The following is a 7,999-nucleotide window of genomic DNA, read 5'->3' as shown; positions in this document are numbered from 1 at the left end:
TATTTCCTCCATATCTGTTCCACAATCCTATCAGGAGGCTCTACAACATCCAAGGTGGAAGGTAGCAATGGATGAAGAAATAAAAGCACTTAATGACCATCAAACATGGTCACTGGTTCCTCTTCCAACATATAAAAATCTCGTTGATTGCAAATGGGTTTATACTGTCAAACATAATCCGGGTGGGTCAATAGCACAACTGAAGGCCCGATTGGTTGCTAAAGTTTATACTCAGTGTTATGATATTGATTATGAAGAAACCTTCTCTCCTATTATTATCATTGGCGGCCAATTCAACATAGCTAATATATCAACTTGATGTGAAAAATGCATTTCTAAATGGGGATATTAAAGAAAAAATTTATATGCACCAACCACCTGGGTATATGGTTGAGGGGGAGTCAATATGTCGACTAAAAAAGTCTTTGTGTGGTCTCTAGCAGTCCCCTCAAGCATGGTTTGAGAAATTTAGTCAAGCCCTCATACGGGCTGGAATTTACAGATGCTCTGGAGATCACCTAGTATTTATTGAAAACACATCGAGAGGTAAGGTAGTTCTAGCAGTAAATGTTGATGATATCATTTTAACTGGTAGTGATTTCAAGGGCATCTAGAAAACGAAGGAAAAAAATATGTCCTAAATTCAAGACAAATGATCTTGGACTACTCAAACACTTTTTGGGTATTGAAGTATTACAATCCAAACATGGGATTGTGCTATCCCAAAGGAAGTATGCACTTGATCTCCTAGAGGACACAGGAATGATGAGATGCAAACCTACAAAAACTCCTATGGACTCAAATACAAAATTATGTGGAGGCACTGGAGAAGATGTAGATATTGGAAAATATCAAAAACTAGTGGGAAGACTTATTTACCTGTGTGTAACAAGGCAGGATATATCATATGAAGTGAGTGTGGTGAGTCAATCATGAACAAGCCACAACTTAGTCATTGGCAAAACTAGAAAGGATACTACAATATCTAAAAGGAGTTCCAAGAAGAGGGCTTCTCTATAAAAACCGTGGTCACTTTGTTACGGTCCTGGATCTGACACATGGATTCGTTGGGAGGAAGAAGAGAAAGACGAAAATCATGCCAAAGGGAAGCTTGAAAACCCTAGGTTCTTTGAGGAGAACATACACCCTGAGCTCGTTGAGGAGAACTCAAAACCCTTGTTTACTCTAAATCAATGCTTGTCTTTCTCATTACTCTTTCCCCTTAAATAGGGTTCACCCTTACAAGGCTTAAGATAAAATATTAAAAAAATATCCCTATAAATAAAATATTCCTAAAATGCCCATGTGGCCTATTAATTCTTTAACTGAAATAAAATAAAGTAAATTAAAGAAAAAAAATTAAAATAATAATTTTATTGTGTGCATAACATTACACCCCCTAGGAGAAAGAGCTTGTCCTCAAGCTTGAAGGTAGGGTCTGCTTGCCCGTGCCGATGTCTCCACCTGTTCTCAAGTATCAACCACAGTATCTGTGTCAGCCCTCTGGACTAAAAAACTGGAGCATCCAATGAGAGAAGCAATTTTTTATTTATTTCCGACACTACCTGCATCACTTGCTGTAGCATACCCCAATACGGATAAGCAACCAAACAACAAGTTGAACTATCACCTACGCCAAACTGGTAACTTCTGCTTCGACATTAACAGCCTTTGTGGGATTTGCCCCAACGGTTGCCTCACTGGCAAAATGTAGCATGTCCCCGGTAACCTCAGCTTTGGACCTAGTCGATGTTCAGAAAATTTCCCAGCATTCTCGATGAAAGTACCATGGCCGTAAGCACTGAGCATACGTAGGTAAGTGACCTCATCTAGTCCAATGTTATGAAGTTCCATTGTACCAAACTGTTCTAGGGATACTGTGCATAACCCATGTGCTGCAAAACCAGCAGCTTCATCTATGGATCCCTTACGATCCATTACGATGGATTCATTCATATGCATGAGGCTTAACTTAGTAAAATCATGCCCAAAGCTCCCATACCTGATGAAGTGTGCACAAACAGCAACATACTTCTGGTGTAGAAGTCTTTGCTGCAGTCGCAGACCAATATGGTGTAGGCTTGTGTTGGTAGCAGTTTGTGGGGTGACCACGGAAAACTCCCCAATATGACAATCTGCCTTCTGTGTGCTGTTTTCAGCAACCTTGAATTGAAGATCACCGGAAATAGTGTCCCCAGCCCTTGACTTCTTGTTGTATTCATCTAGAATAGTATCCAAAACTGAAGCACCTATTTACTGTCCAGGCGCCCAGAATTTAATTTTTTTTCCCTTCAACAGTCATGAAAATCATTCTCCACAGTAAATTCTCCACCATTTCCAGAAAAACTAAACTGCTAAGCATAAAAATCATCGAATGCAGCAGTGGTTTCTGGCTGTCTAGCAGCAAAATTTTCTGCACTGTCACAGCAGCACTATGTCCTTGGCTGTCTAGCAGCACTGTGTTCTGCACTGGGACAGCAGCATTGTGTCCTTGGCTGTTTAGCAGCAATTCATGCTGGACTCCACAGCAGCACTGTTTGCTTGGCTCGCTGGCAGCACTGGTTGCTGCAGTGCCACAGCAGCAGCACAAAAAAAATTGTTGAAGAACCCATGAGCATCTGCACCAGCTGTCCATCTTGATTAGTGCAAACGTTCCTCAGCCCCATCAGTTGTGTCAATAGGTGTATCAGTATCTTGAACTGCTGTAACACCACTCTCCATCGATTCCAGCAATATTTTTGACACAGATAAAGCAAAACCTTTCAACTACAAAGGCTTAATTGAAAAACCAGGAATAACAAATGGAAGCATTAGAATTGCCTCTCCCCAAAATGCATATCGCCCAGTAAGATGACCTCCCACCAATCCTTCATAATCATAACCCATTGCCACTGTTGACATTAAGTCAGTTGTGCCAAAAAGAAGAACACCTGCTGCAGCAAAATCTTTTCTCTCAGTGAAAAACCTTTGTGTAGAGCCCAACAGCATTGCTGTCCATGAGACTGTCCAGAAATTGATTTGTGTTCTATCCACAGTATGAAAAATCATTCTCCACAGTATGATTTCAATTGAGATGAGATCAATGGCTGGTAATCCATTAAATACACCACGAGCAGCATCAATGTTTCCCCCATGCATGTTATGGTCCCTAGTCAGGGATCGAATAACTTGGTGTGGGATTTGTGAATCCAGCACTGTAATAGAGCAGCTGGTCTCAGTAAGGAAGGAGAAAGAGCCTTTCTTGTGTTGATCTCGGATAGGAGGAAAGAAACCTCCTTTGTGAGTGTATGCTGCTGTTCTAGGGTAAGGGCAGAGAACCCTTACTGCTGTTGCACGGACAGGAGGGCAAAGACTCCCTTTTTGCACAAGGAAAAGAAGTTTTGGAACCCTCTTGGTTACTGCTAATGTTAGGGGCTGAAAAGCCTCTAACTTGTATAACTTTTGGATCAAGGATTAGGGGTTCCTGACCTTCTTCTTGCAGGACTTGAGGCTGAGATGAACTAGTATTGGTGCTGCTCGTGATAAGAGGATTGAGAACCCTCAACCCTTACTCGGAAAGGAGGGTAGAGTCCTTCTCTTGCTGCTGATGATGGAAAGGAGGCTGAAGCCTCTGTTTGACCTCGGAAAAGGGACAGCAACTCCCCTCTCTTCTTCGGTATGGATCAATGGAAAACATAAATCAAACTATGAGAGAAATATATTCAGATTCAAGAGGGAACCTGGACCTAGAGTTCATCAGGATACCTCCAAACCCTAGAGCTCGTCAAGAAGAACTCCAAACCCTATTTAACCTAATTCAAGACTTTTCTTTCTTCTCATTCCCTTGCCCTCTAAGTAGGCTTGACGTCCTCCTTATTTTTAGGGTCAAATATTACAATTCTACCCCTATGGCAATTTAACTTAAATAATGCATAAAAAACGAATTTAAAACAATATGGAAAGAAACCTATTAACTCTGTAACTCAGTGGGCCTCCGTTGTACGACTCGGTTAGCTATTGAGTCCTCAACATCTGCCTCCCCTTGGAGAAAGAGCTTGTCCTCAAGCTCGTAAGCTGGGTAGACCTGTTTGAAGGTGTCCAACTATTCCCATGCTACTGCGTCAGGTTCTGTAGCTGTCCACTGAACTAAAATCTCCCACTGGTCATTGATCAAACGAGCACGTAACACCACGGCTGTTGTAAGAATGACGTGTCCGTTGTCCACTGGAGGAAGGAACGGAGTGGATGCGGGCAGTGATCCCGTATATAGTTTCAAGAGGGATACATGAAACACATCATGCAACTTGGTCATGGCTGGAAGTTTTAGTTGATAGGCCACTAGTCCCACGGGTCGAATAATGGAGAAAGGCCCAAAGTACTTGGGAGAGAGCTTATGGTGTGGTGGACCCGCAATGGACTGCTGGCAGTATGGTTGTAGGTGTAACCAAATGTAGTCCAATACCTCGTATGAGACATCTCAATGTCCCTTGTCATAGACATCTTTCATGCAAACCTGAGTGTACCGTAGGCCTTCCACAATATTTTGAAATACCTGGTCGCGATCCATGAGTGCCTGGTCAATGGCGTCCACACGGGTGGACCACAGAGTTTAAGAGAGTAGGCAAGGGGGATCCTGTCCATAAAGAACCCTGAAAGGAGTGGATTGCAAGGCGGAGTGGAATGAAGTGTTGTAGTAGTATTCAGCCCATGGTAACCACTTAACCAGTGTTTTGGACGATCTCCCACAAGGCACCTAAGATACATTTCTATGGTGCGGTTAACCACCTTGGTATGGCCATCTATCTGGGGATGATATGAGGAGGAAAATTTCAACTTCGTATCGCTCAGATGAAAAAGTTTCTGCCAGAAAGTGCTGGTAAATACCATGTCTTGATCACTGACGATAGATTTTGGAATGCCATGTAAGTGTACAAGATGCTCCAGGAAGGTTTGTGCCACTTGTGATGCTTTATGGATGAGTCATAGAAATAAAATGTGTATACTTGGAAAACTGATCAACCACCACAAATAATACTGATTTTTCGGCTGACTGTGGAAGACCCTCAACAAAGTCCACCGAAATATCGGCCCATACCTATGTAGGGAGGGCGGAAGGTTGTAGAAGACCTGCTAGACTTAAGTGGCTTTATTACGTTGACAAACCTGACAAGCTGAGACGTATGTTGCTATGGTGGTCTTTATGGCTTGCCAATAAAAATCTGCTCGAATGTGCTGCAAAGTTTTCTGGATGCCTTCATGTGTGCTGTCATGGTAGGCAAAGTGGATGGCTGGAATCACTCAGAAGTGTGGGGAAGATAAACGAGGCTGGCTGATCGCATATATGAGCTGCTGGTGTTCGAAATGCCATGACAAGGCATCTGCTGCCTTGTTTAATCTCCCCGAATGGTACTCAATTGAAAAATAAAATCCCATCAACTTCCTGATCCAGTGTTGTTGTGGTGAAGTCGTGAGGCGCTATTCAAGTAAGAATTTAAGGCTATAATGATCAGTACGGATGATAAATGCACGGCCCCATAAGTAAGGACGCCAATGTTGGACCGCCTTGGCCAACCTGATTAATTCTCTTTCATACACAGCCAATTTGTGATGACGTGCTGCCCACTGCCTGCTAAAATATGCAATGGGGTGTGACTACTATTGTAAGAGGGCCCCAATGCCCCCATCGGACGTGTCACACTCAACCACATATAAGTCCTCAAAATTGGGAAGTTTTAGGACAGGGTTGGAGGCCAGAGCTCGTTTGAGGGCCTCAAAGGACTGTGGCCTCCTCATTCCAATTAAAGGAATTCTTCTTGAGGAGACTGGTCAATGGTGTTGCCAAGGGACCATAATTCTGAATGAATTTGTGGTAGAATCCGGCTAGGCCCAAAAATCCTCTCAATGCTGAGCAAGACTAAGGTTGTGGGCAATCAAGAATTACCTGAATCTTCTCGGGATCAACAGTGACCCCCACATGTGATATAATATGGCCGAGATAGGTGACATGTGATGCCACAAAAGCGCATTTGGATTTCTTCAAATAGAGTTGATGGGCTCATAAAATTTCAAAAACTATCTGTAAATTTTCTAAATGCTCTTCCCCGGATTTGCTTTATATGAGTATATCATAAAAAAAAATAACTACGAATTTCCAAAGATAGTTGCTAAATACCTGATTCATCAGTACTTGAAAAGTGGATGGTGCATTTGATAATCCAAACTACTTGACCACATACTCAATGGCCGTGATGTGTGCGGAAGGCTGCCTTCTCGATGTCGGAGGGGTGCATCCAAAGCTGATGATATCCAGAGCATAAATCCAGTTTAGTGAAGACCCACAACCCATGTAATTCATCCAGCAGCTCCTCCACTATCAGAATAGGAAACTTATCCTTCATGGTCTGAGCATTTAACTCCCTATAATCGATACACAATCTCCACGTGCCATCATGTTTCTTCACGAGCAAGATGGGTGAAGAGATAGGGGATCAGTTGGTGTGAATAAGGCCCTGTTGTAACATAGCCTGGCACTGTCGCTTGATTTCATCCTTCTGTAGGTGGGGATACCGGTACGGTAGAACTGCTACCACATCAGAACCTAGTTTTAAATAGATCATATGGTCACAATGTCTCAAGGGAAGCAATCTGGAACACTCATGGAAGAGTTCAGAGAACTCATCGAGAAGATTTTCAATATTGCGGACCAGTTGGTCTTGGTTGTGTATGGTATGAAGGTGGTGGGGTTTGTCCACCTGACTGCCCCGTAATAGCACTTGGCAACCGCTCAAGACAAAGCTCATAGATAAAGCAGAGAAGTCCCAAAGTATGGGTCCCAACGTTTGTAACCATTTGATGCCTAACACCATATCAAATCCTGTCAAAGGTATGACAAAAAAATTCTGAAAGAAATAAAGTAGGACCAATAAAAAATTTTACCTCTTTGTTGATCCCGTAGCTAGGGACTTTCTCCCCATTGGCCATTGAAACCATGGTTGTTGGGTGTGAAAGTATTTGTAACTGAAGATGCTGATCAACTATCAAGCTAAGGTAATTGTGTGTACTTCCCAAATCCACTAGTCCAACAAGTTCCTAGTCGAGGACGCGAGCTCTGACTTGCATAGTTTTTATTGATTTCTGCCCAGTAATGGCATGTAAAGAGATTGTTGGTGGTTCCTCCACAATAATATCATCACTATATTCTGTATCCTCTGTTTCATCCACTTCAAGCCAAAACAACCTTTTACATTGGTGATGTGCCATGTATGGTTCATCACACTTGTAGCACAGATTCTTGGACCTCCATTTTGCCATCTCAGAACTTGTTAATTTTTTTATATACTTAGGTGGGGGATTACTAGAGCACGTGTCAGCTACCAGAGTAGTAATTGGATTATTTCTAGGAGGTGGTAATGCTGGATGTGGCACCTAAGAAGAATTATTTCATCGCCCTTGCCAATTGGAGGAAGTGTTCCATTCCCCTTGCCAAACTGGCCTATGAAGCTGAAGTTGTTGCCGTTGTTCCATTACTCTAGCTAAATTCATTGCCCGAGCTAAATATGAAGGTGAATGATGTTCCACCTCTAACCTAAGAGATTCAGTGAGGCCTATTGTACATAAGTGGACCTGCTGGTCGACTCGTACCAACCGGCCAGCACGAGCCAATTTTTCTTGAAACTACTTTTGATACAGTTCAACAGACCTGGTTTGTCTCAACAGGACCAAATCTCCCAAGGGCTTGCTGTGGGCGGGAGGGCCAAATCGAATTGTGTATAATTCTTTAAATTCATCCCAATCCAGCACCAATCTTTCTAATTCCACCTGGTGAAACCATAGGTGGAACCATAGCTATGCCTTGTCTAACATATGGAAGGCGGCAAGTCCCACCTTGTCAAACTCAGCAATCCCTTGATTTGAAAAATATTTCTCGCACCTATGCAACCAAATTAAGGGGACGACTGACCCAGTAAAAGTAGGAAAATCTAATTTTGTGTACCTGGGTTTTGTTCCTCCACTCTGTGGT

The sequence above is a fragment of the Aristolochia californica genome, unplaced genomic scaffold, assembly GCF_029961685.1.
Source record: "Aristolochia californica isolate CCGP_79_NKW_82.1479 unplaced genomic scaffold, dmAriCali1.0.hap1 SCAF_8, whole genome shotgun sequence".
Taxonomy (NCBI): domain Eukaryota; kingdom Viridiplantae; phylum Streptophyta; class Magnoliopsida; order Piperales; family Aristolochiaceae; genus Aristolochia; species Aristolochia californica.
The sequence above is the reverse complement of the archived record's forward strand: the minus strand, read 5'-3'. Positions refer to the sequence as shown.